This window comes from Oryzias melastigma, linkage group LG14 (genome assembly GCF_002922805.2).
Source record: "Oryzias melastigma strain HK-1 linkage group LG14, ASM292280v2, whole genome shotgun sequence".
Taxonomy (NCBI): domain Eukaryota; kingdom Metazoa; phylum Chordata; class Actinopteri; order Beloniformes; family Adrianichthyidae; genus Oryzias; species Oryzias melastigma.
Window position 1 is genome coordinate 18,144,732 of NC_050525.1, and position 25,042 is coordinate 18,169,773.

Below are 25,042 nucleotides of genomic sequence, written 5' to 3' on the forward strand. Positions count from 1 at the left end.
TAACTAAAAAATGTACAATAGCACTAAAAGAAAAAAATAAATGAAAATATAAATAATGAATGAAAAAAGAAGAAATTGGGTTGAACTGTGTTTTGTCCTTGTTTACCTTGATATAAGGTAAATGAGTCTGACCGAACCCTCAACCCAAAAACCTTTAAAAACTCTGATTGTGGAGTGAAGTCTGACTGCTGCTGCTGCTGCTGCTGATGCTGATGCTGATGCTGATGCTGATGCTGATGCTGATGCTGATGCTGCTGCTGCCCTCAGTGTGGCGGAGGAGAGAAAGCATCTTTGTCTGCTCACAGCAGCTCTGGGCTTCCCCCCCTACCTGCCTCCATCGACACAGCAACATCTGACGATAAGAAGACGGAGCTGGAGCTTTTTTCCCCCCTCTCCTGAAGACGGAGCTCGCCTGCTCCTCTCCTCTCCTCTCCTGCTGTCGGGGGGGATCTGCGTCTTCATTTTGTTCGTTCTCATGGAATAACCCATCCGTCCGCGTCTCCATGTGTCGGATTGCTGGATGCTGCTCAGGTAAACGACACCGCACACCTCCCACACAGAAACGACCTTCTGGACGGCGGGAATTGGTGTTTTTTCTTTTTTTTTTCATTTATCCCTGCGCCCCCCTTCTCTCTCTCCATTCCTTCAAAGACAGTGTTTGTTTTGCAGTTGCGGCTCCCCAGTTGCGGAGACTTGTGTTGTGGTGTTTGTGGTTTTCTTCTTCTACTGGAGGACGCTTTTTTCTGGCGTTGTTCAGCAGCCGTTTGAGGTGGGTGGAGGTCATCAGGTGTGGGTTTTTAGAAGACTCGCTTCGTGTGAACGGGGGGTGCCGGAAGACATGCCCTGACATGCAGCACGAGCGGTGCGGGCTTTTTCTCTCTCTCTCTATCGTGAAAATGGGGATGCTGCTGCACCTTAGCGGGGAAAACGACGGATACCGAGGCATTGTTCGGCTTCGCCAGGTGCCACATGGCGTCTCGGCCGCCGTAGGTGGAGGTTTTTCTCGGTGTGGAAAAGTGAAGTTGAGGTGGTGTTGGAGTGGAGGCCCTCTCTGCTCTAAAAATGCTCCAGGGAGCCCATGTATTATTGAGAGGGATTTCGTGTTGTGTGCCAAAAGACTGGTCAGTTTAAAGGTGGGGGTGGGTGGAGGTGGTCAGACATCATCTGGAACCAAGGTGGATTGATTCCAACTCCTCAAAAAGGGAGGAATTAAACTTAAGTCAGTATAATAGAATCAATGCAATTGATTATTGTTGAAATATGGACCCAAACAGATCATAGAATATGAAGAAATGTCATTTTTTCCCCAAAATCAATGTCATAAAAATGTATTCGACTAATAAAAGTTCTATATTTGTTCTTCTAACACAACCAATCACAATGAATTCTCAAATGTAAATTCGACCAAAAAAATTAACCCAATTAGAATGAATTATGCAGCCCTTGTGTCAATAAATCAGAAAATTATCTTTCAAAAAGCACACGTTCGAGGAACCCATCAGCGTTTATTAGCAGATAATGGTTTCTAATCTTATCTATTGTTCATTTAAGATGCATAATTGTTACTGTGATGTTTATCATTGCATTTTTTTGTTATTTTTTTGGATGGGGGATATAATTAAAAAAGGTAGTGAGCCAGGTCACAGTTTGATGTTTCCCCCTATAATTAGATTAATTTACCCAAAATTGAGGGGTGGTGCCCAGCGACTGTGCTGTTGCTTGTCTCACCGGAATGCTGCTGCCCCTCCTTCACCTCCTGCAAACCAATTTGCTTTGCAAATTCCTCCCCAGCTGTAACCAGACCCAATTTGTTCCTGCACTCCTCGAGACGGGAAGAATGGAGTCGTGCGTCGCAGGTGAGGTAGAGGCGACGCTGGCTGGTTTGGCCGCCGCGTGAAAAAGCGTGTTGGACAGCGCACAGACGTGGCACATTTGGAGCAGGCGGGCCTCTTTGAAACGCTGTCTCACTCTTTGCTAAGCCACTTGGCTTAACTAATGAGAGCCACATTGACTGCATGGTTCTCAATCCGCCAAAGACGAACAATGGATGTGTGCAAGATGGATCATGACTTTCTGTGCCGGAGCCGCGGTTAGGATTAGACTTTCATGCAGCACTGAGAGTGTGGGGTTTTGTCATGCAGTGGGAGTTCTTGTCATTACACTCCAGCATTCTTTGTATGGACTTCTCTCTATATTTTTTTATTACTCATCACCTATATATGCTGTATTTTCCGCAGTATGGGGCACACTGGATTATAAAGCCCATTGTCAATAGCATATTTTCAAAAGTAGAGATAAGTTTGTAAGCCAGTCAGACTTTATTAACTGCATTCACTGTAATTCTAGAATTTGTTGCTAGCATGCTACATGTTAGCCACGTCATAGCCACTGTCTGACACCGCTACATGTTAGCTGCATTAGCGTATACACAATAGCATACCAAATATTTTGACAGGGTACCGTGTACGTCTCAAAATCCCTTCGACATCAGTACATCAGAATTAATCCATAAATAAGACAATCTGGATTGTAGGCACACTGTCAATGAAAGATCCATTTTTGAAAGTATGTCATATGTACCAAACTATAAAGCACATTATGTGAGAAAATGGATAGATATAAGTCAGTCAGACCATATTAACTGCATTCCCAGTAACTCGAGGACTTGTTTGCAACAGGTTGACTTGTTTGCAACAGGTTACACAAATCATGGTGTTAGCATATTTACCACATGTTTGCATATTCAGAATACATGTTATTAGCATATTCACAACTCATGTTGTTAGCACATTTACATCAAACGTTAGCATATTTACAACATGTTAGCATATTCACAACACATGTTAGCATATTTGCAACACATGTTAGCATATTTACAACATGTTAGCATATTCACAACACATGTTAGCATATTCACAACACATGTTAGCATATATACAACACATATTACCATATTCACAACACATGTCGTTAGCATATTCACAACACATGTCGTTAGCATATTTACAACACATGTTAGCATATATACAACACATGTTACCATATTCACAACACATGTTAGCATATATACAACATATGTTACCATATTCACAACATGTAAGCATATTCACAACACATGTCGTTAGCATATTCACAACACATGTCGTTAGCATATTCACAACACATGTTAGCATATATACAACACATGTTACCATATTTACAACATGTTAGCATATTCACAACACATGTTAGCATATTTACAACACATGTTGTTAGCATATTCACGCCACATGTTAGCATATTTACAACACATGTTGTTAGCATATTTACAACAGATGTTAGTATATTAACAACACATGTTGTTAGCATGTTCACGCCACATGTTAGCATATTTACAACACATGTTGTTAGCATATTCACAACACATGTTAGCATATTTACAACACATGTTGTTAGCATATTCACGCCACATGTTAGCATATTTACAACACTTGTTGTTAGCATATTCACAACAGATGTTAGTATATTAACAACACATGTTGTTAGCATATTCACACCACATGTTAGCATATTTACAACACATGTTGTTAGCATATTCACAACAGATGTTAGTATATTAACAACACATGTTGTTAGCATGTTCATGCCACATGTTAGCATATATACAACACATGTTGTTAGCATATTTACAACAGATGTTAGTATATTAACAACACATGTTGGTAGCATATTCATGCCACATGTTAGCATATTTACAACAAATGTTGTTAGCATATTTACAACAGATGTTAGCATATTCACGCCACATGTTAGCATATTTACAACATGTTAGCATATTCACAACATGTTAGCATTTTCACAACAGATGTAACTCCTAACTTTGCATGCGACCAATAGACAAAATTTAAAACAGACTAATTCTGCTAAAACAAACGTTGCTGTGATTACACTAACCCGCAACCTTGCTAGTAGCACGTAAAAACAAACACAAAAAAACAGTCAGATGCTGCTACACGTTAGCTGCATTTGCGTATTCACAATAACACCCAACCAAATATTTTGACAGAGGGCCTTGTAGCTCTCAAAATCGCTTTAAAATCGGTACGTACAGCCAGAATTAATCTATTTTAAGACGGACTATCATTTCCTGAAAAAAACAAGACTTTTAAGTTATGCTTTTAGTGTGGTAAATAAACATGGAACGTCTTTTTTGACCTAATCCTTTGCTCCCAGGAGTTTCTGCTGCATTCAGCGGTTATATTTGTATCCCTTTAGCACCATCTTCATCATTATTTGTGTTGCTATGATTGTACCCATTAGAAATCCGCCTCCATTGGTGCTTCCACAGATATTTCAGGGTTTTGGAAGACTTTTCATTTTAAAAATGGAAGACTGTCGTCACTGCTTCTGCAACAACAACATACCTAATATATGAGTTGATCTTCAAAATAAATCTCTAAATTATTTTATAGCTCTTAATAGTATTTGGCTGCATGACACATCACATTACTTCACATTCAGCTTAGTGTTTGAATTCATTTGTGCCTTTTGTCTTTCAAAGCGTCTGTTACTACCAGTACGGATGAGACAAAAAAGCACCAGCCGATATGCAAGGAGAGATGAGTGACATGACTGGAGAGGCTGCTTGAAATAACATGAGGGCAAAGTTGTCGTCGTGTGTGTGTCTGTGCCTGTGTGTGGATTTCTGTGTTTGTGTCTCAGCTCAATAGCTGGGGCGTACATGCAGTGGCAGAGGAGGGCTACAGATATTGTGTGGCATAGCGAATTGTGTCACTTCCTCTCTATCATACCCCATCAAGGTCATAACCAAAGACTGAGAGTGGTGGCCCTGGCCTTTTCTACTGCTGGCTCTGGCAGAGGAACGGGGCCCGCGGACCACTGCTGCTTCTAATCATGGTTGACGCGTGACTCAGTCGGATGCCAGCTGCAGAGCCAAATAGGGATTATGTCTCTGGATCGTGAAGACAAAAAAAATAAAAAAGGTCACAGTTGAGATCTTTGTCTCTTTAGACCTTTGGGGAGGATGGGGTTATTTCATTATTTATGCTTTGTTTCTAATGAACTTGACTCAAAACAAAATTGAGAAGTGACTGAACTCCAGCACGCAATATGTCAGAGAGCCAGGGGCCACATAGTGGGAGTTGTTACACCAGCAGCATGCTGTTGGTTAAACCGCAATCTGGGTCATTGTGCCACTTGCTTTGAAGGGTAGCTGGAGGGATATAAAACCCTGCTGGAATTATTTTTCCTTTTTTTTATAATTTAACATTCAACTGTAAATATAACTGCACAGTTTTAAAAAGCTTAATTAGCATGTTTAATATTTATACTGGTTGTACATGCAAAACAAATCACCCACCCAGTGCTCCTGTTGGGTTACAGCCAATTTTAATGTACTTGTATCAAATTTACAAAAAATGTTTGCTTTTTCTTTTTTATGCCCACGTCCAACTGCAACAGGCACCGAAGTCGAAGAGCTTTTGTCCATACCATTAAGGTGCAAATATAGACACTGAAATATGTAAAAAGAAAATGTGTAATTTGCATATACAGTGGCAGCTGTCAACAGAGTTGAAAAGCTTGATTGGTCTATGTATCTGTGAAATAATAGACAGAGAAATTGCCTGTTATTTTCAACTGCAGGTGGTAAAGTGGGTGGAAAGGAACGAACGGTGATCTGTAATTTTCTGTAAGCAGACTGCTTGTTGGGATTCAGCAAAGGTTGTCATTGGAGTCTGCCATGCTTGCAGCGACTCTGGGAGAAATCTGTGTCTTTGAAAATCTTTGCTCAAGTTCATTGAATATGTTAAAAGAAAACAGAGCAAATTTAGGCTTTGGACAAGCATGCTTTCTGTTCTTTCATTGTTGAAATGGTACAAAAATAAAATTTTATGGTAAAAACACCAGTTGAAAGTAATGTAGTATAGATGGTAATCTTTATGCATCAAATTCTAAGAATCAGGGATGCATGTTGAGATATGTAAATTGAAAAAGTTTCACTTTCAGCTTTTGTCTGACAGAGAATGCTGAAGAAATGTACACCCTTTATTAGCTTGGTTAGCTTTCACAAGCCATTGGAAATGGCTACAGCAGGGACTCGGTTTGTGGCAGCATGGTCTGAGAAAAATATGGAGCCATTTCTGCACATTTTTTGTTTAAAATATGAAAATTGTTTGCTAAGTTTCGTGTAAATTGACCAAACATTTTCCAAACTTCTCATGATTTTAAGATATCTGAGATGCTACCACTACAACTTCCTTCAGTTACATTTTTTTTTTTTTGCTTACCTCCATTATTTCTATTGTTACGCCCCCAATTTACTTGGTGTTGGGGTCCAAAAAGAATGCAACACAAAAGTGATGAGGTTCATCTCCTATAGTCTCAAAAGCCAGAACACGTGAGGCAGATCAACTAATCTATTAGATGGAAAACAATAACAGCTATAGTGTTGGCTTCAGAGAATAACCAAAATAAGACCCATCTAAAAAAACAAAAAAACAAATCTTACCTGCAAAAACAAAATAAACCAAACATAACAAAACCAGGAGAAAACATGGGTCAAAGAAAATGGCAGAAACCTCTAACGTTCGTAACTGGCTTTTGGAGAAATGGGAGACGCAGAATGAACCTTCTTCCTGGAGCTTTTTATAGTAGGTGGTGTCTTTTGGCAGCCAATCCATGCCTGGCGCTGGAACACCACACCCATCGTAGTCAAGCACTGCTGGAGTACCACCGACCAATCACAGTTCAGCACCAGCAGGTGGAACACATGCACAAGAAGAAAACGTCCTGGGAGGTAACACTTTTGACAAACCTCGCTGGAATTTACTTCTCTTTTGTTTTTTTAGGCAGTTCAGATCTCATCTACTTGATGACTCACTAGTACAGAAGTTGACCCACACGAGTTATCAAGGTTTCTTGGTTTTCCAGCCAGTCCAGGGTCGTAGACAGGAACAGCCACCTCTTAAGGGCGTCTTGCATTTCTTTCGAAGCTCATATGGCCACCTCAAGTGACACCATAAAAATGGAAAGTACAATTGTCGTGTGTGATAAATGTATCATAAAGTATTTTTAAGGATAATCTAAGTGGCACACACTTGTGACATTCGGGTTATGCTGTAATGCTGCCTTACGCCACACAAGTCATTAGTAAGGTGTGTGTATTGTACCCTTACTGACCACTCCCAAATGCTATGCACAGGTGATACATAAAAGCTTGTTGGATGTCCCTGCAAACTATGCTCTGACTGTCTAATTTCCTTGTTTCTAATGGTCGGTGTGCAAGAACAGAACGCTAACTTATCACATGAACAGCACTATCCACTCCTTTGAGCGGTTTTGGGGAGTTAAAAAAAAAAGAAAAACCTGTATGAGGTGCCTGCGTCTCACCTATTTCAGCCCTTAGTTGTTTTTACTTACTTAACTTTACGTGTTTGCTAAAAGCTAATGCCTGCTACATACCCGTAGAAAGATACGCATGAACATTTTAGCCTTATCGACTCATCTGGTTGTCTACGATCTTGAAATGTGCGCCACTTGTGTCCCCTTTCCAGACATACCTTCCTATTTGATATCTGGTGCAGACCAAACAGCGCAGTGTGAAATTGCCCTTTATTTTAGGGCTTATTTATGTCTACCTTGTGTTACAGTTGACCATCTCTTATGGTTGTAACTTCCGTTTTTTTATCAGAATTGCTAAGAGCATCATTTTATTTTTGAATTGTCCTGCAATCAAACAACATGCCACTGAAGAATATTAAGCATTTTGATCTCTGAAAGTGACAAGTTCAACTGAAGACATATAAGCTGACCTATAAATAAAGCACTGCTGCCTTTTTTTTCTCTCCCACTCGGGGTGTTCGTGGACAAAGTGTAGCATTACATTGCAGCTGTAAGTATTTGAGCCCATCCATCTTTGCAGCGGTACGACAAAAGGAGGCTGAAGTTGCAGCGTTAACCAAAATTTGCCAAGCCAGCATAATCAGTGCCCACCAGATATATAACACACAATATGAGCCTGTCTGGGTCTCCATTATGCAGTTAAGGGTGCTTGAAGCACAGCAATGCAACAAGGCTCAAACTCACAGCTCTGATTGGGAGCATGTACTCGAAGGAAAATGAGTCTCAGCTGTAGTTAGTTAAATTTTAAATTAGTATTTGAACGTCTGCAGAAATCATCTAGCACTTAAATAGCCGTACAGTTATGTCATGATGAAGACTGTACTTTTCTGATCATGAAAGCTTAATGACGGTACAGTTACCGAATTAGGAAGCCTAACTGCCTGTAAAGGCTAAAACATTTTCACTATAAATTATTACATTTCGGTGCATTTCTTCTGCATGGCTGTTGGGATTAAATGCTTTTGTAACAAATGCAGGGAAGAGATAAATGCATCGGGAGAATAGACAGTGCTACCTTTAAAGATATGTGTGCATGAACCCGTGCGTGCCTACTAAAACTGCGAGGAGACAAGGAAGGTTAAAGATTTACCTTGACTGTCTTGTCGGCCTGATAATATGCATCATCTACATCACCTTGCAGCTAGCAGCTTTGAATAAAAAAAAAAAAAAGAAAAGATTTGACATGCTTCGAGGATGAAATGTTTTTATTGAACTTGCATCAGATCTGTTGTCATCGACTCCGACGGTACGGCTGAGATCGCACGCCATCCTAGCTGCAGATCACTCAATGAATTTTTCTCTTTCATACCACCATTACTCTCACCTCAAGGGGCATTAATCTTTTCAGGCTAATAGTCGTTCAGCTCGCTTACAAGACGGGTGTAAGAGTTGGTAATGAAGGATTCCAGCTGCTAAAAACGGCACTGTTAGACTTGGGTCCTGCTAGTGTTTTGTTTTCCCTTTTGTACTGTGTCACGTTGGCACAGCTGGCAGATTCACGTGCACGCCGACGTTCAGTAAGTCATATATCTCTGACTGTCCATAAATTGCGGTAATCTCTGGAGCACCAGTCGCTGATAGGTGACCAATGGAGCACAGGATTGAGGATGGTCTGATAAGCACCGGCACGGTCGTTTATTTCAATTCAAACTGTGCTTTTAAGACGCTCTCTTGGGGAGCACCTTCATGCTAATGTGCTACAGTATGCATGAGGAATCTTATTTGATGCTGTATTGCCAATGCAATCTTAACCTCGCCCGCGGCTGCTTTGTACATAAAGGCATTTGTCTCGTGTATTTTTACCTGTACGAGAGGGGCTCTTTGTCGAATCAATGTCAGGATCCTCTGGATTTCAGAGAAGCTCTCTTATCCCAAAGCAGCTGTTGCCCGTGATTAAGCCGGGTTGCTTTACTGCGAAAACTGCTGAAACACAGAGGAGCCAGTGTTTGTCTGTACAAAAAAAAAAAAAAAAAAGCATTTAGTGAACGAGATCCTAGTTTTCCCAATGTTGCTTTTAAAGCATCGTCCTGAGGATACAATCTGACAGCACTGGAATGGTCCATGGATGACACACCATAGCTGCTTATTAACAGATATTTCAAGGGCAAACATATCCATCATTAGTCGTACAGTACGAGTGAGTGAACTCCACAAGCAATGGAAGTGTTGAAGAATGGCTCCTGGTAAAGTCACCAAAGTAAAGCAGAGAACAGTGGTGCCATTAATATTCCTCGTGAAATGTCTTCACGAGGAGAGAAAAATTCAACATTTCAGGGTTCCTTGAGAGTTGGGAGTGAAGTTTCTTTTAATATAGCTTTTCGGTATATTCATATTCCGTATTTTAAAGTTAAAAAATAACTTTTTTTAATGAACAAAATATACTTTATTGATCTTTTCGAATCTCTAGGATGAGGGAACGCTCTGATGGTATTTTATTTTCCTTAATCCTTTTTGGATAGGCCTTTGTTTTGACAGACTGAAGTTGAGAACTAAAACCTCAACCATATTCTTTGTGTGTGTTCGTCTGATCTTTCTGGGGTTTTTTTGTTGTTGTTCCGAAGTTTGATGCTCTTCTGTTATCTCAGCTTTTTGGTGATAAAAGCTTTGAAATGTTCCAAAATAAAATACCCCTCATGAGCGTATAGTGCACCTGGTGAATGTGGCAGCTTTATCATGAAGGGTAGTTCTTGTGTGGCCTGTTCAGAACATTTAACTGCTCTATGGTGAGTAGTCAAACAAAGCACATTGCAATTAAAGCCCTCTCAGGAATCAAACAAGGTGTCAGGACTTCTTGATTAGGGATTATGGACGCCGGAGTCTTCGCCCGGAACGTGGGCTTTTAAGGGTGTGCCTGGTGGTTAACCTTTGCTAATACTCAGACTGATTGTAAGGACGATGTAAGAATCATCTGTGCATTCTGGACCGACCAGCTGTTTGAGGTCAAGGCTTTGATCGCCAGCTGCTGAAAACAGTTTTTAATAAGTGGAACATCACTGGAAAAAGCCAGAGCAAGTACAGGAGGTCATCATATATGGCTATACGTTAGCACAATGCTAAAGACGTGTGTGGTAATCTTGTACCATTAAAAAGACTGTTTACTTTTTGTATCTAGGGGTAAGATATCAGAACTAATATGGGTTGTACACGAAAACTTCACAAAAAAATCTCATGTATTGACCCTTGTTTTGACCTCCTGGTGAGCATAGAGGCTAGCAGGGTTTTGCATCAAGCTACTTTCAAACTGCCCTCAGCAATGTGTGTTCAATGAAAAGTCTATGTAAAGGCGTACATTTGTGTCTCGGGCTTCAGTGTTCAAAACTCTTGCCTTCATGCGTTGCTATGCAAGGTTCTACAACCATTTTCAGGCTCTATTGAACACGCATTAAAAGTTAACAAGGGGGAACTTTGACCCATCAGGGGCCCGCATTTGGTAGTGACGTATGAATGATGTCCCCTTTAATTCGTATAAGTGCCATGAAAATTGGTCATGGAAGAGAATTTATTAATTGTGGTTTGTGTCTGGCCCGAATTACTGAGGGACCTCTGGTCACACGCAAGATGGCGCCATAAACGATCTCTATCTGCAAGTGGAAATTTCCTAGACTTTAGGAAACCCTTTCAAAAAATATATTTTTAAAACTTTTCAGAACTATATCAGCTTTTAAATGTGAATTAACTGTGACCGTCTAACAGTTTAGTGTGTAAGACGAGCTTCAAATGGGACAGAGAAGGTTAATCGTTTTATTCTGTCAACTCAATATTAAGTGTTCAAATTTGTATATGTACAGCCGATTAACTTCGGAGAAAAAGCCAGCGAAATGCTGCTTTTTCACTGTGAATCAGCTGATCACTGATCAGAGCAGCAAAAGAAAAAAAAGGTCTAAAAACGAGAGACGAAACAGTAAAAAAAAAGGTCAAAAGCTTAAATTGGGGGTTTCCAGGCGAGGATTTCCAGCTGATGATTTCGGGCACAAATTATGTTTTTTCTGCGTCTGGCTGAGTCAGGGGGAGGGACTTCTGGCTAATAATTTTCAAGTGCGATACTTTTTTTTTTTCTCTGTGGCCAGATTCTCTTGGAATATTTGACACCAAGTCTCTCAAATATTGGAATAGAGCTGTGAAGGAAAAAGCTTGGAGAAGAGAGCAAGATTTGTATTGCTTTAACATTTCTCACCAAGCCTCTTTCAACTCTAGGTGGACATATGCTAGTAACTCCTTGCTTTTCCAGTGTGAACACCATGGGCTAAACACGCATTCAAGAATGTGCGTTTAGTGTGTCACATGTCTGATATGAACGTAGCGTTAGGAATAAGACTCGAGCAATAGTGGCATCTCCAAACCCCAAGCTGGAAGGCAAGTTCAAAAAAAAATCTGGGATGTCAGAGGCAGGTCAAGGAGTAGGTGCAGGTCCTGTCAATATTTCAGTATCTTAGATAGTCTTCTACAGATTATTTGAAAAAAAAAGGCTGACGGTTCTCTACCTAGACAATCCGGCAGCTCACAGTCAGTCTTGATGCAGAGAGGTATGCCTAAATATAGTTGCACTTGCTGCTAATTTGTTCTTTTAAACCTCTGAGTTTATCCTTCTGATCTATGGTGTACGCACACTAATCCTCTACAACTGCTGCCATGACTTTGACGCCAGGAGCCAATGACGCTTTACAAAAGAGAACAAAACGCACAAGGGGAGGACACCAGTAAAGCAGCAAAGCCAGCATTACACTTTTTTTTTTTAGAATTCATTTGTTGGGTAATTCCCTGATATTTGATGTAACCCGTGACTCTTTTGATGAATGTTGTCCTTTTTTTATCGTTGGTTTTTGGGAGCAGAACAGCTACTTAAGCTACAAGCAGAAATGTCAATTGGATAATGTCACGAAGAGATCATCCTTTTGTTTAATGTGACCTTAACAATGTTTTTAAGACTGCTTTTAAGCAAATGAACGGGCTTGGAAACAGGTTCTACTTTGCATTTCGTTTTGGATGTTCTAAATCAAGCTAATCTGAGTTCATTGTGATTTTGGGGGGCAGGATATAGTCTGGCATGACCATCTGTTCCATATAGCTACTGTATATTGTCAGGGCAAGATTTGCAGGCATGTTTCCACACCTTATTTATTTAAAATGCATTTTAAGGTCTGCATGTATATAAGAAGGAAACTGAGCTATCCCATTTTTGCGGGTATTTCTCATCTCAGAGTTTCTGTTTCCAAGATGCTGGAGGCTGAGTCCTCTCAGGGAAAACGATGAAGGGCAGTTTTGTAGAGTTAAAGTAACTCTGGAGTGCCGTCCTTGTTCTTGCATTTTTAGCTGAAGGGTTGATCTGCAGTCCAAAACATTGAGGTAACCAAAGAGAACTGATATTCAGCTTAACTGCTTTTTGCACAAATGCTTATTGTAAAATCGCTATATTTTAAAGGTATCAGGTTTGTACAGAAACATTTCAAGGACTTTCCGAAAGCAAATCCACATTTGTGCCAATAAGTGCTTTTACTACTAATAAATATTGTAGCTTTCGCAGAACTACTTCACATAGTATCAGAAATGTTGCAACAATTGAGTTAAATAGGCAAAGAAAAAGCTTTTATTCTGCTTTTTGTTAGTTGATTCATGAAAAAATAAATTAGCTAATTTTATGGGATATTTGCCACCACTGTTACTGTTTGGTTTTGTTTAATGCAAAACGGGTGCATTATTATTCAAAAAGCCAAACACGGCATGGGTACCGCTGCTTTTGCACGGCTGAACATTTTGTGTCTTTGACAATAATTATATAATAATTAAAGCAATTATTGAGAAACTAACTTTTTCACAAACACCTAAGTAGTTCAGGGCACACTGTCACAATTAAGGAAAATGAAAAAAAGTTGTTTAAATGTCAAATTATTTCTAACTGAAACAGATAAAGTAGATAAAGTAAATGTCAAGAAATGAGTTTTTGAGTCTTTGTCATAACTACCCTTATGGGTGGATATGGGCGGATTGTAGGCAAAAAAAAAAGAAAATGAACATGCTTGTATAAAGGTGGCTGGCATAAAGTATCAAGGTCATAGACCATTCATTGAGCCCGTGGACCAACCATAATTTGGGGTGAAGTATTTTTTGTGGCCATCCTATGGGTACCTACCACCTGCACATACTATAGCATTTAGGATTAACAACTAGAGTTCACTGTAAGGTCACCGTATGTCCAACACAATCTCATCCCCAAGTCGTCACATATTGACGTTTTGTTAAGTACTCCTCCGCGTCACTTTTTGACATTTAGGGTGTCCCCAACTTGTCATTTTTTGACTTACTGGCTATTCCCATTAAATCAGGGGTCCCCAACCTCTGGGCTACAAACCAGAATCGGTCCAGTACCGCAACGCGTAGCCCACCGGTACCCAAACCCGGTACCAGTACCATAACCCGACATAGGACCGGACGTAGTACAGGGCGCGAACAGGACGCGGTACCGGACACGATCCAGTACCAGCTTAAGGTTAGGCTACCTGTACTGGATGCGTCCCGAGGACCAGTGCGTATCCAGTACTACATTTGGTACTAAATCTGGTACCACTTGCCGTCGGCTTTGGACCCTTGATTTTTTGTGCAGCCAGCACATCAATAAATGACGCATGCACCCAAAAAGGTGAAAAAGTGACACTGAAAGGGTCTTAGACAAACGCCAATATGTATTGGTGTGTCAGCCTCATTCATGTGTCATACGATGAGTACTTAAAACCGAAAAAAATTGTCCTTACTTCACTTGACACACCTACCAGTGGGGGAGAAAGAAAATATCGATACAGTGAAATATCGCGATACTCTATTTGGCGATACTTTTATTAATTCAAAATACTATTAAGGTGATATTTAATTAATTGTTTAAAAGCAAACATGTAGTTCAGTCTTACTTTTGTTTTCCATGTAAAAATTTCCTAAATTAAAAAAAGGAAAGCACCAGGAATTTGCTTGGGTAAAAGTAACTTGTGAGATACAGTTATAGTGTTAATGTTCTGATCAATAAACATGTATTTTACAATTTCACTTTTGTGAAAAATGTATTAATATTCAGATAATTCTTAAGTCTTAATTTAAAAATGTGTGAAAAATTGCCAAGTTCTGTATTGAAATATATTGAGATACATAATGTATCATTACACATGTATCACAATAAGTATTGTATTGCCAGATTCTTGCCAATACACACCCCTACTTACTACACACATGACAATCATGCGTTCTATTTTCATGAATGGTCACAAACTGTCCAGATTACCTTCTATCATCTGTTATTATTTATTATAGTAAAGGAAAAATGTTTCCTGTCATTCCGTCTTTGGTTTACCTGTTTGAAACTGACAGTGACTGTCAGTCGGTTCACTTCATCCCGTTTCCTCCAGCATGCCCTTTTTAAGACAAATGTTCCTTTCCAGACTCAGTGAAGTTCTGTCAGCTTCTGCAAGCATTTCAATGTGAATGAAAGGACTTGATGTTGACAGCGTGCCAGGACGATCGTCTGTCGGGTGATGGGTGGTCTTTGAGCCCGAGCGGAGCCCCCGTTAGCTCAACCCGCCGCTCGGCATGCGACGCGGGGCGATGCCTCCAAGCCTGCTGCGTCCGACACAGGCGGAGAGGCAGCGTCAGCTGCAGCATGCCAGCCAACGAGCAGAGCCACGACTGGCGTCTCGCCTCTCACAAGCATTGTTGCCGAGAGAGCTAAACCCAACCGCGAATCACACGCGCCGAGCACTCCAGCTGACACAGTTTTCAGCCATGCAGCAGATGTGCATTCACTCTTTCATTACGACAGTGCATTTACATGCACTTAATGAGGGCACTGTGTGCAGCACTGTGTTTACGCTTGTAGCAAGTGTTACGTAGCTAGTTACCTAATTACCTGGCTTGCTGGTTTGTGAAAATGTCGGCTGTTGTAATGAATTTTGCTGCAGAGGAAACTTCTGCTGTATCGATCTGAGAGCACGCTCACAGGGTTCCACCAAGAGGTTGAATACTTCTCAACCGCTCGTTCTGCCTGCCAAAAATCACGTCTGTTTTAATAAGGGCCAAAACGATTTGCAGAAAAGGGAAATGGTGCGTTTGTGAATGAGAAATTGGAAGCCTATTAAGAAAGTAATGCATAAAACCAATTTGCATGATGGCTTACAAAAGTATATATTCTGACATTTCTTTTCTTAAATAGAGCGACAGATATCTTCTCTTTAGATACGGGGTACAGAAGGGCATTTTTAAATAATTCAGCATAAATCATTATGATAGCAGCTGATGTAGACACAAGCTAACACTCAAGAGGACAGGATCAAGTGGGTAATGAAAATGAGGATAATTATGACTACTTAGATCAAGTCTATATGCCTTAAAGTGAGGCTGCTGGAGGCACCGATGTAAATCTTGATGAGGGAGGTGATTACATTTCTTCATTTCGGAGCTGACACAAAATGCTTTCAACAAATTCCAAGCAGCTTGAGTCTCGCCGAGGAACTCAGGACCAATTGTAGGAACAAGATGTTTTAAAGCAGGATTTGATTTGGCAGATTTTATTAGAGATGCCAGCATCAAGACACGAGTGCGGAATCAGAACGAACATCTAAAAATGTGTTTCCTCTAAAAAAAAATGTCATCATCCTCTCTCGTAGCCGCAGCTTGTGTCTGTTTCATTTATGCGTGCCGCATGTTGCCCTGATCAGCCGACTTTTTTATTTTTTTCTTGTTTGTTGGTACAAACAGCTGCATCAGGTGCATGAAATGCAACTGATTTGATGCTCGGGAGTTTCTTCTGTTCCACAGTCAATAGTCTAGAATTTGCGGTCTGGTCTTGTGATTGATTAAGCGATGGTTCATCTTAGAGGCTTGAAATGCTGCCTCACCATCTGTGTTGATGTGACATGGATGTTTTTTTTTCCTTGGAACAGGGGTACATTTCATAGACCCTCTACAGTGTCAATCAGCAGACACTTAAAGTCAGTCAATGTCATATGTCAATGTCTAAATCCTAATTAGTCAGTCGTGAAAAAAAATGTTTCTGGTGAAAATGATAAGTAGATCACAGAAAAAAAGAGTTGGATCTCAAGTTCTGAAGCAAAAGTTTGATTTTAGTGACCTGAACAGCTTTATTTAGGCAAATATGATTAGAAGCAAGTCTTTTTCCAACCCTTTCTGTTGTTTTGTTGTTTCATATTTGTTGCACAAACTGGACAAAAATGGCGCTCATGGATGAAGCTACTTCTTACCTACGACTGATTTGTTATAAGCATTTCGTGGACTTGTGTATCCCTTTAGGGGGAAATGGAACATCAAATTTTAGAAACATGATAGACCAACAGTCTGACATGGTGGTGGTACAATAAAGATCTGGTAATGCTTTGGAGCTTCTGGTCAGCTTCTAAAATGCTTAATTCTCCTTGGAGTCAAGCAAGAGTTTTAAAAGAGGATGTGGATCAAAATGTAAAAAGTTAAATTTGGAGTGGTGAAACAAAGTTTTTACAGGTCAAATCTGAACTTCATGACCTTTAACAAACCACACTGGTTACAATAACTGACTCAATATCTCTGAAGTTTCATTCTAAAAGGGTTTAAACAAAGTTATTCAGTAGAAATGTGACAAATTTGACACAACTGTGACACAAAGAGCAGGATCGGATGGTTAAAGGGGCCATACCATGATTTTCTTCAGTTTTTCTGAGTAAGCTATTTCCATATAAATGATCATATATTACCTTTTTCCACCATTAAATAGTCTGCTCCCTCTAGTTGATCACTGCTAGCTCGAGCTGCTAGCTTTGCAAAGAAAGTGTTAGTGTTAGCCTTGAGCAGACTCTTCCTGAAAGAGGCTGTCTCACCTTGTGACATCAGCACGTGAAGACCCGCTCCTTTTCGTGGGTATGGGAGGGGCTGCTGTTGGGAGTGCAGGTTTTTAGAAGATCACTCAGAAATGAGTGAACGAATCAAAATAGCTTTGGGGTTCATTATGGTCAGGAATGAATAGCATAACGCACTTAAAAGCTCAAAAAGTTCTTTTTTCATGGTATGCCCCCTTTAATGTTCCTATTAAAAATGTGAGTTGTTTTTTGGATTGTTTTTGAATTTTTACAATTGCTACTTTTTCTTAGCCATGTAAAAAAAAACAACTTAAAACCAAGGAATTGAGTTAAACCCTTAACAATGGAGTTAGCTTTTGTGTTGATGTTCTTTAAATTACCGTAACTCTTCAAGTGTTTATACGCTATTAGCTACTTAGTTCTTACACAAACAACATAAACCAACTGATTTTAAGTGTTGCATGTCGACGCAAAGTAGCTTTTCTCCTCTCCAGAATTTATTGGAATTACAGAAATTGTTCCAGGAGTTCCAAGAGCTTTTTATTTTTTTTACCTGTCACCGGAGACGTCTCAGGTTAACATTTTTCATATTAGACATAAACAAAGGTTGCTTGTTGTAAATAGTGAGTTGGAGACTTACTTGAATGTGGTTATTTGGAAATTTAATGTAAATGATACTCTTGCAAAAAAAAAAAAAAAAAGAAAAAAGATTTACTCAATTTTTTGTCTTGGTATTATTTCTATTAAAAAAACATGAAGTAATGTGTTTTTTTAAGTAAAATGTGATCCTATAAAGGTTTATTTTTTACAATAAGACTAGAGATTGGTTGGAAATTTGATCTCTCTGCTGTTAAACAAGATGGGCTGCAGGTGGGGCAGTGCCTCAAAGCAAGGAAGCCTGGTCTGGGATAGGCTCCAGCATCGCCGTGACCCTGAAAGGGATATACTAAGTAAATAAAATGAATGGATGGATGGATTGGTGATAGATGGATGGATAGATGGATGGATGGATAGGATGGATGGATTGGAGATGGATGGATGGATGGATTGGAGATGGATGGATGGATGGATTGGTAATAGATGGATGGATGGATGGATTGGTAATAGATGGATGGATGGATTGATGATTGGTGATGGATGGATGGATGGATGGATGGATGGATTGGTGATGGATGGATGGATTGGTGATGGATTGATGGATGGATTGGTGACGGATGGATGGATTGGTGATGGATGGATGGATGGATGATAAGCAAGAATAAACATTTCAAGTAGCTTCACAACATTTGATCACTTCATAAATTCCCAATAGAACAGATCTTTGTTGACCATTCTATATCAATAATCAGTAACTTGTATATAATTTGTCATAAACAGCTTTAACCACCCGACATTTTTTTCTTTGAAAAACCTTCCCATTTAACACCATGAATTAAGGTGCCAATTTATCTGTGTTAAGCAGAAACCGAGTGCTCTGAAGTCGATTTTCCTATTTTCCGTGTTGCTGATAGTTTGATGAGACGAGGGATAACTCGCTTACGTCTTTATGGTTGACAGCAGCTACCGCCAGCAGCCGGCTAACTTATCTTCCACAAACAGTGGAAACCTGGGACACAGCTCCCTGCATCCATCCAGAGGTAATAAAATTTGCACAGCGGTGCCTCTAATGCAGCTGTAACGGACATGTTTTATTTCAGCTCCATAAAAAAATAAAGGTAAGTATTTTAGATGGAGCACCAGGGAAGGCAGGAAGTTGTTGCCAGCAGAAAAATACTCCATCCAAGAAATGATTATGTTTCTTATATATTGTTTATTTAGTTGTTGCTTTTCCTTTTAGAAAATTCACTGCATAATCCACTACACATAAGCCAGCTATTATTACAGTTTCTATACATTCATGAGGTCATGTGCTTGAGAGAAAACTCCCCACTCTTCTGGCTAAGGCAGATGGAGCTGCTGAAAAGGCTAAACTCCCACCAAGGTGATTCACATTTTCTATTTTGTGTTCACTGTTGGTAGTGGTGGGCTGCACGGCAGTGTAGAAGTTTGCACTCTTGCCTTACAGTGAATCCTGGTTTAAATCCCAGCTGGGTCCTTTCTCCTTGTATCCTCGTGTGGGGATTTTCTCTGGGCGCTCTGGAGTCCTCCCACCGTCCAGAAGCATGCTTCATAGGTCGATTGGTGACGCTAAGTTGTCCCTATGGTGTGAGAATAGGAAGCACCAAAAGCCCTTAGACTTCTATTGAGAGATCAACAGCTATAACTCAGTCATTCTGTTTGTCAGAATAACCATTCTGGCTCTGTTTTTAAAATGTCTTCGCTGTTTTTATAAATAAAAGTAAGTGGTCTCACTCTAAAACATTTGATTAACCATCACATTCTCATCCTTATGTCGTCACATATTGACGTTTGGTTAAGGACCGCTCCACGTCAGTTTTTGACGTTTTTGGGTATCACCAACTCGTCTTTTTTTGACGCGCTGGCTGTTCGTAAAATTAGGGGTCCGCAACCCTCAGGATGCAGTACCAGATGTGGTACCGGATGCGCACCGATCCTTGGGATGCGTCCAGTAGCGACACCCTAACCCACTTACACTAACCTTAACCCGGTACTGGTTCTGTCAGGGTCAATAAACAGTTCCCAGAGCAGAGTCAGATGAGATGGATAGTTAGTGACGGTTTATTTGCCTCACAACGACAAAAAATAACAAAAGGAAGCAGACTGGCAGTGGATGCAGGGGGCTAGGCCGATGAAAGCTTTACTGGAACCAGGAAGGGACTGAAGGGAAATAACCTGGCAGGTTGGAGGAGCCAGGGAGCGGCTTTTGGAGGTTCAGCAATTAAGATGGGATACAAGTTTGCAAGGCCACCAGGTAGAAGAGGCCATGCCTCCTGCCCTATGCCATCCTGCAGAAGCACAAAAACAGACAGGAAAACATAAGCACAAAACAACCACACTAAAACCACTAAAAGAAAACACTAAACCATAACATGTTCCAAACAATCACGTCCAGCACTGCATCTGGTACCACGCCTGGTACCGATACTGGTCCGGTGACGTGTCAGGGTTAGGGTACCAGGTTAGGACCAGTTCGGAAGTTGGGGACCCGTGATTTAATGGGAATAGCCAGTATGTGGAAAAACGACAACGTAGGGACACCCAAAACGTCAAAGATTGACATGGAAGGGTCCTTAACCAAACGTCAATAAATTATGACTTGGGAGTGCCAATGTGTTGTATTGACACATTCTCCCAAGCCAGCTATCAAGGGGTAGGGCTGCAGCTAGAGGGGTTACCATAGAAACAAGGCCAATTCGGATCAATCACTGCATTACTGATGTTGTCTGGCTCCAATATGGTGGCGTTTGTATCACAAAAAATTGAATTAATTTCATTGTAGCACGAAATAAGGCCTATTCTATGGGTGACGTCACCCTCACAGTCCAGTTCTCTTATGCGGTCAATGGATGTGACTGTGTTGAGTGGCCCTGTGATGGACTTGCGACATGTCCAAGCCCCGCCTTCGCCCTGCAGTATCTGTGACCCTGAACAGGAGTAAGCAGGTTTAGAAGCTGAGTGATAGGTAATAGTCAGTTCTTTTTCATGTTAGACATGACACTAGAACCTCTTAAAGGACAGAAAGATGTAATTCCGCTATTGGTAATTAAAGTTTGCGGCGGCATAATCCTCTGTAGGAGAGTGCCGGCCTGTCAGGAAAGATTGGGTTACTCAAATAAAGGTGACTCCAAAAGATACTGAAAAGCAAGCGGAAAAAAAAGGTAAGATTCGTAAAGCTGAAGGAAGATGAGCAGTGTTTGAAGTTGGAGTGCTCTCATGCAATGTGAGAAATTGTGGATTGGACAGGAAGGCGCTGAGAGAAACGCATTTCCGTGTGAATAGGTGATGCAACAAAATCAGTAATTACAGGGTGAAGCGAGTGAGCATGCTTGATTTCATGAGTAAAAGTGCATGTTGGCTCGGTAAATTGCAGCATACCACAGAGGCTCAGTGACAAAAGGTGGCAAACAGGCAGCAGCGCCTCAGTGTCTCGTGGAGAACTGCTCGTGACTGTGTTAGGGGGCAATCTGACCATCATGCCGTGCATTTTTATGCTAATTTTTTGGAAGTAAAAAAAGAAATGTGTCATCCTAAATAAGTATCTCAGGATAAGTCTGGCGAAAAACAAAGAACGCCATCAAGGGAAAATAATTGAGATGGCTTATAATGAAGGTAAAAGTTAATAAGAATTCTAAATGACGTTTGATTCAGATTTGTCGGTCAATATAAGAAATGTTATCGTAAACATGCAATTTTCATAAAATTGCACTTAATCTCCTCATTTTTAAGCAAATCATGCTTTTATTTTGATACTTGTAGCTGTAGACCACTGATCCTCAAAATACCTGGATATATCTTGGATTGTTCCTGAATGACTTTTCCGAGGAACCCCTACTTTGTGGATTAAAGCAGATAAAGAAACAAACAATTCTGTCTATTTGCTGCTTGGCATGCTTTACCAAACAATCTGGCCTGACTACAAATATCACAAATTACTCCTAACTTACCTTTTGAAGAAAAAAAAAACTCCAACTGTGAACTTCAAGCTCCTAAATTTAGGTCTAACACAGAGGTATTAACACATTTGCATGAAAAACATGGAAATCTGCAATATCCTTATATTTTTTTTAAGCTTGTGCAGTCAGGTATACTGTACTTGAGTTGTTATTTGAAATATTTTAACAAACATTCAAATTTTAAGGGGGTACAAAATCCCAATACAGAAAGGTACATGAAAAATAAAAATGAAAAAGTTTTGAAAATGTTTAGCCATTTGGTTAGTCAATTAAAAAAAATAAACTTCCATATTATATAGAATCATTACACTTTGCTTCATTAAAAACTTTAAGTATTTTTAAGAAATCTTTCTTATAGATACTAAAAACCTAAAACACAATGTCTCCTTAAATAAAATGTCAAATCAGACTAATCAATAAAGGATGTTTTCAGCCAAAATGTCATATTTCTTAAAAATATTTACATTTCCAAGCGGTACATGTCCAGGTCTCCTTCTGTAGAACCCACGTGAATGCAGTGTGGCATGAAGACATTCCCCCTGTGGCCGTGCATAGGTGTCATGAAAGCCCAGGTTACTTCAATAGCAGCCTTCAGGTCATCTGTATTATTAGTGTCTCTCATCTTCCTCTTGACAACAGCCCATAGATTTTCTGTTGGGTTCATGGTGAGGTTGCTGGCCAATCAAGCATAGTAACACCATGCTCATTGAACCAGCGTTTGGCACTTTAAGCAAGTGTGTGCAGGTACAGAGTCCTGCTGAAGAATAAAATGAGCATCTACATAAAACTTGTCAGCAGAGGGCAGCACGAAGTGCTCAAGAATTTCCCGAAAGATTTCAGAAAACATGTCGGACCAACACCAGCACATAACTACAAATCTTCATGGACTGTGGCAACTTCCCTTGACGGTCTTTTTAAGACTTGTTGCTGGTGTACCAACTCTTTTCCCTTCCACCCACTTTTCTGTTATTTTATTTGATACGGCCTGCTTTTAACAACCAGCTTCTTTATCATGTCTTGCAATTTGCCCTGCTTGTGAGTGGTGTGGATGACCATCTTCTAGCTATTGGCTATCCCTATGACACACTTGTATGTGCTATTGGACTAAATATGTAAAAATTGAATTGAATTCTGGAAATCTGTCAAGTCAACAGCCATCCCCTTTATCCTACTGACTCAAACTGAGAGACCATTTAAAGGAAACCTTTGCAGATGCTTGGAAGTAATTAGCTGGTCATTAAAATGCAAGAACTAACAGCTTGAAATATTTCAGATTTGGTGTAACAATTCCATATAAAACAGGAGTTTTATATGTATAAATGCAGTATCAGAACCCGCTTAATCTCTTTTAGGGTCACAGGAAAAAGAGTTTTACCTTTTTAAAATCATTGATAAAATATATTTGACTGTATTTAACATTTTTTCAAAATTATTTGTTCAACAAAAATAAATTTACTGTACATTTTGTGTCCAAATGTCCTTCAAATTGTTTAATATATATCACAGAAAGTTGCAGTTTTGTGTTTGACAAACTAAATTGCCATCTAAAGAGAATATGGTGACTATCAAATATTGTGTCCGAACGGTAATTGTGGGCTTGTTCAGCTGTATGACCGTCTATTGGTGAGAGACCATCTTTTGGTGTATGACCATCTGTTGGTGTATGACCGTCAATTGGTGTATGACCATCCATTGGTGTATGACCGTCCATTGGTGTATGACCATCCATTGGTGTATGACCGTCCATTGGTGTATGACCGTCCATTGGTGTATGACCATCCATTGGTGTATGACCATCCATTGGTGTATGACCATCTATTGGTGTTAGACCATCTATTGATATATGAGCGTCTATTAGTGTATGGTTGTCTAGTAGTGTATGACCGTCTATTGGTCCATTGCTGAATGACCCTGTGTTGGTGTTTGACTGTCCATTTGTGAATGACCGTAAAGTAGTCCATTGATGTATCCCTGTATATTAATGTATGACCGTCCATTGATGTATCACCGTCAATTGGTCCTTAGATGTATGACCGTCAAGTGGTGTATGACTGTCAATTTGTCCATTGATGCATTAATGTCTGTTAGTGTTTGACCGTCCATTGGTGAATGACTGTCAATTGGTTTATTGATATATGACCACCTGTTGGTGTTTAACTATCCATTGCTGTATGACTGTCCATTAATGTATGACCACCCACTGGTGTAAGACCGTCTATTAATGTAAGACTATCCATTGGTGAATGACAATCCATTGGTCTAAAAACCATCTATACATGCAGTCAGTGAGGATAATCCACCGAAAAGCTCAACAAAATAATTTGCAGACTCAGCAGTGGATGTCGAGGGCTTTAAAATCAGCCACAACACAGCAGTTTTTAGGCTATTTAAGGAAATCAATAAAACCATTGATCCACTATGAAATGTTACGCCTTGAAACTTGAGACCAGTATCTTCTGAGGCTAGTGATGCAAACCGGTTCTCTAAATCTCTGTTCTGTAGATTCAAGCTTTGTTCATGTAGGTTGTAGTCTCAGAGTCATCCTCTGAAATTTTAAATTTTAATTGTTTCGAATTTTATAGGCATTCACTTTCAGAAATATCAGTTCTGTTTAAGGTAGAAGGTTTTGTCTTATCATGACACAAAGCTGAAATATTGACAGACTCTTAGTTTGGACGTCATATTGAAGGTTGGTGGTGGACCGAGGGCACGCCTGGCAGAGTCAGAGACAGGGGCATCTATTCCAAGTGAGGCAGCAGCAGCTCACTGAGGCTGCTTTTATAGGCATCTAGTAAACAAAGGAAAAGGCTTCAGCTGGGCCAGACTGAGGCAGCAGCTTGTTAGATCGACCCCGCACAGCTGAGCAACCTTCTGTGGCTTCATCCTGGGTGCTGCAGGGTGGAGGGCGGGTACTGTCCTTGTAACTTTGCTGTAGCTCCCCAGGCAATATCAGTGGCTGAGTGACAGCTTCACCCCACACCCTCCTGTCTTTCACTATCTTACATTTGCATGGAAATCCTATTTATAACTTTAATTTCTGTCGACAGCGTTCATGCTCGTATTATCATTATTTTTTTGTCCACAACCTCCATCAGCTTATATAAAATTCATTAATATTCATGACATTGGTGGTATTTGTCAGCATAACTGAATGTCCACATATTTGCAAACAAGATCGAAGATTATCTGCTCAATATGCGAAAACACCGATGTTCAGATCTGTCTAAATCACGCCATCTATGA

At 40.1% G+C, this 25,042-nt stretch overlaps 1 protein-coding gene across 7 annotated transcripts in view; it reads left to right on the top strand.

The window, feature by feature from the left end:
* The first annotated feature begins 6 nt into the window (after window positions 1-6).
* LOC112139758 (neurexin-2) overlaps window positions 7-25,042 on the top strand; it is a 165,670-nt gene continuing 140,634 nt past the window's right edge. For 5 of the 7 annotated variants that reach the window (XM_024262605.2, XM_024262630.2, XM_024262616.2 and 2 more), the window contains exon 1: window positions 7-531. The gene's annotated coding sequence lies outside the window, so the exon portion shown is untranslated. Of the gene's footprint in view, window positions 770-1,432; window positions 1,857-25,042 lie in introns of those variants that run through there. The other 2 variants (XM_024262609.2, XM_024262606.2) reach the window with 2 other exon arrangements.